The sequence below is a fragment of the Humulus lupulus genome, chromosome X, assembly GCF_963169125.1.
Source record: "Humulus lupulus chromosome X, drHumLupu1.1, whole genome shotgun sequence".
Classification (NCBI taxonomy): Eukaryota; Viridiplantae; Streptophyta; class Magnoliopsida; order Rosales; family Cannabaceae; genus Humulus; species Humulus lupulus.
The window spans coordinates 68540781-68549393 of NC_084802.1; the positions used below are offsets into that span (position 1 = coordinate 68540781).

Here is an 8613-nt window from a genome sequence, read left to right on the forward strand (position 1 = left end):
TTCTGACTAATAAGCCAGCGCCATACACAGGTAAGCCATGCCACCAAACATATATCACATGTCCAATATCTATAAACAAGGCATTCAACATGCTTACTTAACAGGTACTAGTACAATTAGGTCCATGCACAACACAGAGGCTCAAGCTCTGAACGACATCATACCCAGTATACAAAGCATGTCTTAATCACATGTTTCTCGTGCATCACATGCATCATACTTAACAATCCAACATGCATCAATAGCAGCCACGCATGTCATGTTTAATAATCAACCAACATGCATCAAGAGTAACCATGCATGTCACATATACAGGGTGCAGTTTTCTTACCTCAAAGTCGAGCTAGAATGATTTAAAGAACGACCCTTGAGAATGATCAAGTTTTAGTCCTTTAGCAGTCACCTAGTCATAACCAAATATAAGATACCATCAATAAAAATGATCAACGTAAGTTCCCAAACCAATATTTAGCCTCCGGGACATCAATCCCCACTATACCGGGTACTAGGTTCAACCCCGAGGCCTAAGGCTTGAATCCCCAAGCTAAAAACACCATTCTGCCCAAAATGTCACTAAGGGCCGCGACCCACCCTAGTTGCGCCGCGGCGCGCTCCCCAGACAGAGACAACCCTCCCTGTCAGATGCCTTGAGCCGCGACGCACCACAGCCATGTCGCGACTCAATACCCTGTTCAGCCAAAAACTCAGTTCGCACCAGCTCGCCTCCCCTGTGTTTTCCCTTGGAACCAAGCCCTTCAAACCTGTCCCAAACCTCAACCTAACACCCAATTCAACCACCAAACATCATCTACAACTCACCCTCATCAAAACCCAACGTAAACATCAACCAAACTTCTATTAATCCAAACTTTCTACAAGAGATTCTCAAGCTGAAAACTAAAGCTCAAAAACTGAGCACACCATAAAATTCATGGCTGAAACTTACCTCAAGCTTGATTTGAATCCTTCCCAATGGCTGAACTCAAACTATACTCCCCAAGCTTTGACTCCCTAGCTTGCTTCCTCAATATGGGCTCTCAAAATTCAAAGAAAAGAATGAAGGAGAACTTGTACGGGAGAGAAAGGAAGAGATGAGGATGGGCTCTGTTTTGTTCTGTTTTCCACAGTCTTCTAAACACTCAAAGGTTGATATAAATCCCTAAGGTCAAAAGACCATAATGCCCTTAAGCCAAATAAATCCCTCTAAAGGCTTCCGAGGGTAAAACCGTCCTTTCCCGCCTATCTCGTTAATTATAATTAACGCTCTCCAATTCCCGCTATTCTCAATATTCTCAAATACCAATAAATCATACCCCATTACCCTTTTATTCCCGGTAATGTTCTAGTCATCAAAATGACCCCAAGACTCACCCCGAGCCCCGAACTTAAACCCGTTATGACTAGACCGAACACTTACATCTCATGATCGTCTCATGCCGAATAGCTCGAACCAATCCACCTTATAATGTGGCTATATTAATTAATCACAACCATGCACCCAAAATACACAATTATGCCCACAGCGACCAAATTACCGAAATACCCTTATAATAATAAATACTCCCATATGCATGCATTCACCAACATATAATAATATAATTCACGTAAACATGCATATAATCATTAAATACCATAATAAATCAATTATGGCCCTCCCGGCCTCCTAATCAAGGTCCTAAACCTTATTAGGAAATTTGGGACATTACAGTGGAGGTGCAGGTATCCATCTCTGTTGTTCTCCCTAAATTCTCACTCCTTCTAACCCTCACTCTCTGCTTGTTGCTGCTTGCAGGTACAGTGGCATAGTGAATAATTGGGTCAATGGTTGACGTGGCTCTCAAGTTGTGGGGTAACTTATCTCTCTCCTTCACTCCAAATATTGTTAGGTTGTTGGGTTTGCTAGTTCTTCTGAGTTTGATTTTCATTTGGATTCGTATTTGAGGGAGGATGATCCTAGTATAATTTAAATCTTGAGATTAAACTTTTTTTGTTAGATATTTTGATTGATATCCTTAAATGTAATTGATTAGTTTCATTGTTTGAATAGTTTAATTTTGATAAAATGTGAGCATGAGAAAGTTAGATTAGATAATAGGATTGGAAGTAGGTTTATTTTTGGGGAGTTCTTTGTTTAAGTTATTTTCTGAAATTTGTTGTATTTACAGTGCAAGAAAACTGTTCGATAAAATATCTCAAAGACATATTGACTTGGAGATAAAGTAATAGTTGAGGAAGCAACAAGATGAAGCATGGTTTTGAGCTTTGAATATGTAATTGGGATATGTAGGTGACACACCTTTGTGAATATATGGAGTAATTTGAATATGTAGTTGAATATAATATATGATATGTAGCTGACACGGCTTTGTTAATAAACAGAGTGATTGCTGCTAATTTAAGAAGTGGTTTTCAGCTTTGAGGTAAAGTGTCTTCAGTCTGTATTTTTTGTTTTACTGATATTACTATACCTTTCTAAATCTAATTAATATTACAGAGAGAAGAGAGTTATGTATATAACGTATGCAAATATATATGACAGATTCTTAGTTTAGCTTTAGCATGGATTGAATTTATATATATTTTGGTGAGTAACTTTTCATCTTCTTTTTATTTATGGAGGAAGAAATGATTTTATTTCTCATGATCACATAATAGAAATTTGATTCTGAAGACTTGCCTTTTATCTGAACATCACTCACAACTTTTCTAAAGATCCCTGGCACAATATTTGCAAGCCGGACTACTTCATTGATAACCTGTCCAATATTATGTATGTATATATACGTGCAGATGAATGTAGCCCAGAAATGAAGCTATGAATTACCCAGAATCACTGGTTGCTTTAAATAAAAGTAATAAAGTAATATATAATGTTACTCTACTTTGTCTGAGATAATTGTTGGATTCTCTTAAATTTATTACTCTACTTTGTTTTATTTTGTTGAACCTTTGATCTCTTTCATTATCTAAATCAAGTCTCTAGTTATGATTATGTTTGATGGTTTTTATTCTTTGTTTCAATGCTCTATTTGACTAGGCGTTTTGGATTCTTAAATGCAAACTGCAATTAAATTATTATGAAAAGATGCATTTATCCAAATCAAGTCTCTAGTCATGTTACAATTGGTGACCTCTTTCTAAGTCTCTAGTACCTACCAAGCTATGAAAAAAGGCTCAAAATTAATGAGTTTGGACTAGTACTGTCAATCCAATATTTCTATAGAGGATTTTGTTAGTTGACAACTAATAGGGCTAAGATTTTATCAAGCAAATCAGACATATATAGCTAGTTCCAGATATTACATTGGCAGTATGAACACATTAGCTTATGTTTAATTAAGCTATTTATGACTTAGAAACTAGATAACATTAAATGTGTCTTTCATGTTTTGATAAATATTAGTAAATCGTTTGTATAGTTTACTTTGTTAGACTTTTGTTATTAAAATTGTATTCCCTGCATTGCATACATTCAATAGAGTTTATTTCCAAACTTTAATGGTAATGCTAACTCTCTTCTTTTATGATGAAATTATGTAAAAGTGCATGTATGCTGAAGTTACATATGGATTCTAAAAAGGAGCCATATAGCTAGCAATATTCTAGTGTTCTGTGTGAGTGTGAATCTTTTTTACATTACTTATCTTTGATGATAAAAAGGAGATCTCCCTTTTGAAGTCTTTGTATCATTTATTGCTCTTTACATTTTTGAAAAATGGTTATTACTGAAGAAAAACTTTTATATATTGTTGCGGTGTTTGATATGAATGTGAGAAGTCAAATTGAGTGAATGAGTACCTTTTCTATATCTATCATTTTTTTTTTATAAAAAATTGCATCTATCTTTAAGTTAAGACATGATGCATGACAGGTTTTGACTTTCAAATACTTCATTTTGAATACGGAAGACAAGTTCATTAATTATTAGTATTATAACTTTATTTTGATACATTTCCAAATAGAAAAACGTGAAGAGTACTAATTAAAAAAATCAATTTTGCTTATAAAACCATATACACTTACATATTAAAACACATTCTCTGTTAAACGTGGGTTTGTCATACCTATTTTTTGTTCTTCTTTTCATTGAAAATTAAAGCTTTTATTTGGGTTGGTTTGTTGATATTGATTCTGGGTTGTATCAGAAAAATTGTAAAAATATATATAATAGCATTGATATGTATAATTTGTATGGTTTTGTTTTAGTATTTCTTTCCATTTGTTTATCTAGTTAAGGGAAAATGAAAGTTGGGAGATGTAATAATCATCATTATTAATGATAAATTTCGGTCAATACATTATATTTGGTGGCTGTTTTACTGATATTCTACTGATCTATATGTTTATAACTTTAATAAAGATGAATAATATATAAAATGCATATAAATTAAGTTGGCTTATAAATTGTATCCATCCTCTACTGTCATCAAATGTTCCCCCCCGCCCCCACTGTAGAGGAGGCATGTTGTGTTGCTATGATCAAACAAAGTGTAAAGTGAGGAAAGGCTTTCAGGGGGTCAAGAGAAGTCTCTACCTCAGATATACTGTGGAATGGATTGATTGGACTGATTCTATTTTGCCTGTAAAGATCTATATTTTTTATGTTAATGATACTTGGAATGGTTTGAACTCTGAACATCATTGTCAAGTAAGTTAATATTACCTCCTTTCTAACTATCTGAATTTTATGCACACTGGATTTCTGAAATTATTTTAACGTTTCTATGAGAAGGAATGTGAAAGTGAATCTAAATTAGTAGTGGATTCTTCTACGTTGCAATCTGTTTCCACGAAAAGTTACTAGGTATTTATGTTGAAACAGAATGAAATCATCAAGTAATATAATTTTCCTTGTGGTCTTTCTGATGCCATAATGTGCTGATCTAATTCTTTGGAATGAAGCATTAAGAAAAACTTTAGTACATTGCACTACTAATGCATGCATATTATGAAATGCAACATGCATTAGGATTCTCATCACTGAAAAGCTGAGGAGATGGGATTCATTCAATCACATAAAGAGGCTGACAATAGTGAATCATTCTCTTCATATTTTCCTCTTCAACACTTCCACAACCATTGTTGATCATCATCACTTCATCACCATTATTTTCTCCTTCCTTTTCATGATTATTATTATCAATATTCTTTCCCTCTTTGACCTTGCTTCTTCTGCTACTGCTGCTTCTTCTGGTTTTTTCTCTTCAGCTGGTTTTTCTCTTCCTCTGCAGCCTTCTCTTCTTTCTTTTCGGGTTCGGGTTGGGGCTCGGGCTGGGGCTCAGGCTCAGGCTGTGGGACAATCTCTCTTCCTTTCTCTCTGTTTGTTTGCTGGTGTGTAACAAGGTGATGGGGGCCCGCGGCTTAGGTCGTGTGACAAGGAGGCTTGACTCGTGGGTCTATGGTGTGGCTCGCTCGTGGGTGCGATGGTGCTTGCAGCGATGGGTCTACGGTGTGGCTCGACTCGTGGGTCTACGGCGTGGCTTGATTCGTGGGTCTACGACGGTCTTGTACCAGGTTAGTTCCAAGTTTATGGTCTATATATGTATATTGATAATCTTTTCTCAACCAATAATCAATGTATGAAGTTTCTTGTTTTTTTTTTGGCCGTAAGACATTTGTTGCTTGTATAATGTTATTTCCTTTTTTGATATGATGTTATTTCCTTTATTGCATTTAATTTTTGATAATGATGTACATTTCGAAAACTCCATTTCTGATCATTAAAACCTGTTTTGAATTTGGGCCTTTGATCATTTTTGTTCTACTAGTTCAGCAATGCCTTTGTTTTTGTGTCTGAATATGTGGTTTATAATGATGACAATCTACTTTAATTGTCGGCCTTATTGTTCGACTGGCTTAACATGGTCTCATTCATTGTGATTTCAATGAATTCAACTTAATGGTATGGTCATGGCTCCTGGCACTTTGTGGTGCCATTAATCTTAAGTGTTGTATTTGATTGAAAATGTGGTTATCCTGTAGTTTCTTCTTCTGTTCTCTGTAGCACTTTTCTCATGTAGGTGCCTTCCTTGAGTGAATATGATAAATTCTCACTTGTTAGATTACAAATGTTAATTAATCTCCTTATTTAATCTTATGAGTTCTCTATTTGGTGCATTTTCTTTCTAGATTGATGATGATGAGAAAATCACCATGATTGATTTTCCTCAAATGGTTTCGGTATCTCATCGTAATGCGCAGATGTAAGGAACTCTTATTAAAGACTTGAAAACTTGTCAGAATATTTTTTATCCATTTGTCCTTGTAATTGTGTATTATTTAATTATCGTACTTGATAGTTATTGTATATTTCATTCTCATATATCCTCATCCTCATGTACTTTGACCGCGATGTTGAATGTGTCTTTAAGTTCTGTAGAAAGAGGTCAGTGATATTTTTTTCTTTTGTGTTGGAAGCTTTCTCATCTGCTTCACTGACTTGCTCACTTTTTTAAATCTACTGAGTTTCATTATTTGAGATTGCTACTCTTAAAAGAACTCTCACATATCTTCTACTAATGGAGGATTGAATTTTGATTGCTGAGTGTTGATGGGTTGATAATGCTAGTCCACTTAAAACTTTAGATGATCATATTTTTCCTGAATTTAGCTGTAGTTTTTTGTTTATGCTTCTACGCCATGTTGCTGTTCCGGCTATTGCGGTATTGTTCTTGACAGTCGATTTTAGTTGGTAGTGAAAGTCATTTCAATATTTTCATTTGTGGTCAATAAATTAGTTGAAGTGGTATATATATGTGGTTCTTATGTATTTTTCCAGAAGTCCTTTTTTTGTCCCAGTTTCCTTGATTTCTTGAGTCATTGGTGTTTCTAGGATGCTAGTCCATATTTCTAGGATACTAAGTTGTAGCAAGAAGTTGAAAATTGGATCATATTGTTTGGAGTAGAAATACATGTGTTTTAGTGTTTTTTTCTTTCTTTCATGTTAACAGAAAATCATGGATTCCCTGTACTTTTTAGCTTAAGAAATTTTCTTGTCATGTCTCATTTTCTGTTTCTTGTGAACCTTTGCTATTGACACCGAGTTAGATGCATTTTTTACTGACTTAGGTCAAAAGAACACTAGAATTAAGGCACAGTATTTAAGTTTAGACAATGTTACAAAGAACTTGAGAAAGTTCTATGCACAAGCTTACTTGGGACAATCACCAAAACAAGCTCCAAAGTATTGGCTTCATTTTCAAGTTTCTGTACTATCGCTTGGTTGGAATACTTACTTTGTCTCAAAGGCATATAGTACAGGTAATTGAGTTCAAACTTGCTAGTCAAATTATATTGAACATATAGTTGATTCTTATGAAGCTCACCATTAAGATACAATATCATACAATATGCATAAAGAGGCATTAATTGTTTAATTGCTCTGGTTTCTTTTTCAAACTATTGCAGTAAACAGGAATTTACTCTCCAAGATAAAGAATCCACAAAATGATACCATTGAAGTTGGGCCTAGAGATTTAAAGCTGACCTTTTCGTCTACCTCAGGACAACTAAAACAGATGTACAATTCTAAAACTGAGGTAAGTTGTTTAATTTCATAAAGTAACCATGGAAATATTTCTTAACCCAGTAGTTACATATTATAAAATCAGGCAAGCCAACCACAAATGGGCACTAAAAATGGAATGCTAACTTAAGTTTATACCTCAGGACTTCTGATCTGTTATCTAATTTCATGCATTTTACAGGTTGAAGATTGCATTCCCCAGTTTTAACCTGTTCTTGAATTTTGGTTTTAGTCTCTCTAGCTCTTAATTTCCATCTCTCAGAACTATAGTACTAAATTTCTAATTCAGATTATTTAGGAACCAGTTGAAATGATAGTAGAATTCTTCTATGGTGTATATTTCTAATATAACACATAAAGGAATATATAGATTGCCATGTTCTGGTTATCCAATTTATTAGAATTGTTTTGCTCTTTCCTCCTTTCAAGACAATTTTCAATAAGTTAATGGCCTTTATTATAATTATTTAGTTAATATATTTATATATTTTATATATGTTGATCTATATTCATGTGGATAAGCAAACCATGCTTGTTTGTGTCTCTCCTTGTTTGTTCAATAATGGCTGCTGTCTCTCTTTGATGAATGTGGTGCTATTTGGAGAGACCAGTGATAAGGAACACATCTTGCTATACCCTACTGTTTCGTCAAGTTTTGGAGTTATTACAAATTTAATTTAAACTTTATATGCTTACAGGTGGAAACTAGCTTAAGTCTTATGTTCTTAATAATAAAAGAACTTTTTTTTTACAATGTGCAAGTATATTGAGATGATTTCTTTGGAGCAATTCTTGACAACATTTGTAGTTGAGGCCTTTAGAATGGAAGAATGTATTTCACTAATTTTTGTATACATTTCTTGTTTTGTATTTAGTGATAAAGGAATCTGAATTGGGCATAAATTATGTTGTAATATGATTTCTTAAGCCTAGACTAGTAGACTAAATATTGTAATTACATTTGAGTAATTAATAAAAATCTATTTATGTTACCTTATTTGGCTTCAACTTTCATATTTGTTTTCCTAGTTTTGTGTAAGTAAAAAAAGATTATGTTTCTCTAAGCTAATATAACACATGTGTTATAT

At 34.0% G+C, this 8613-nt stretch overlaps 2 long non-coding RNA genes across 2 annotated transcripts; both read left to right on the top strand.

Moving 5' to 3' along the window:
* Positions 1-1747: 1747 nt before the first annotated feature.
* On the top strand, positions 1748-4874 carry LOC133804597 (uncharacterized). Its single transcript, XR_009878549.1, has 2 exons — positions 1748-1849; positions 2380-4874. It is a non-coding gene; the product is annotated as an uncharacterized LOC133804597 (long non-coding RNA).
* A 463-nt stretch (positions 4875-5337) lies between these two features.
* On the top strand, positions 5338-8369 carry LOC133804596 (uncharacterized). Its single transcript, XR_009878548.1, has 3 exons — positions 5338-5514; positions 6130-6385; positions 7408-8369. It is a non-coding gene; the product is annotated as an uncharacterized LOC133804596 (long non-coding RNA).
* The last annotated feature ends 244 nt before the right edge of the window (positions 8370-8613 follow it).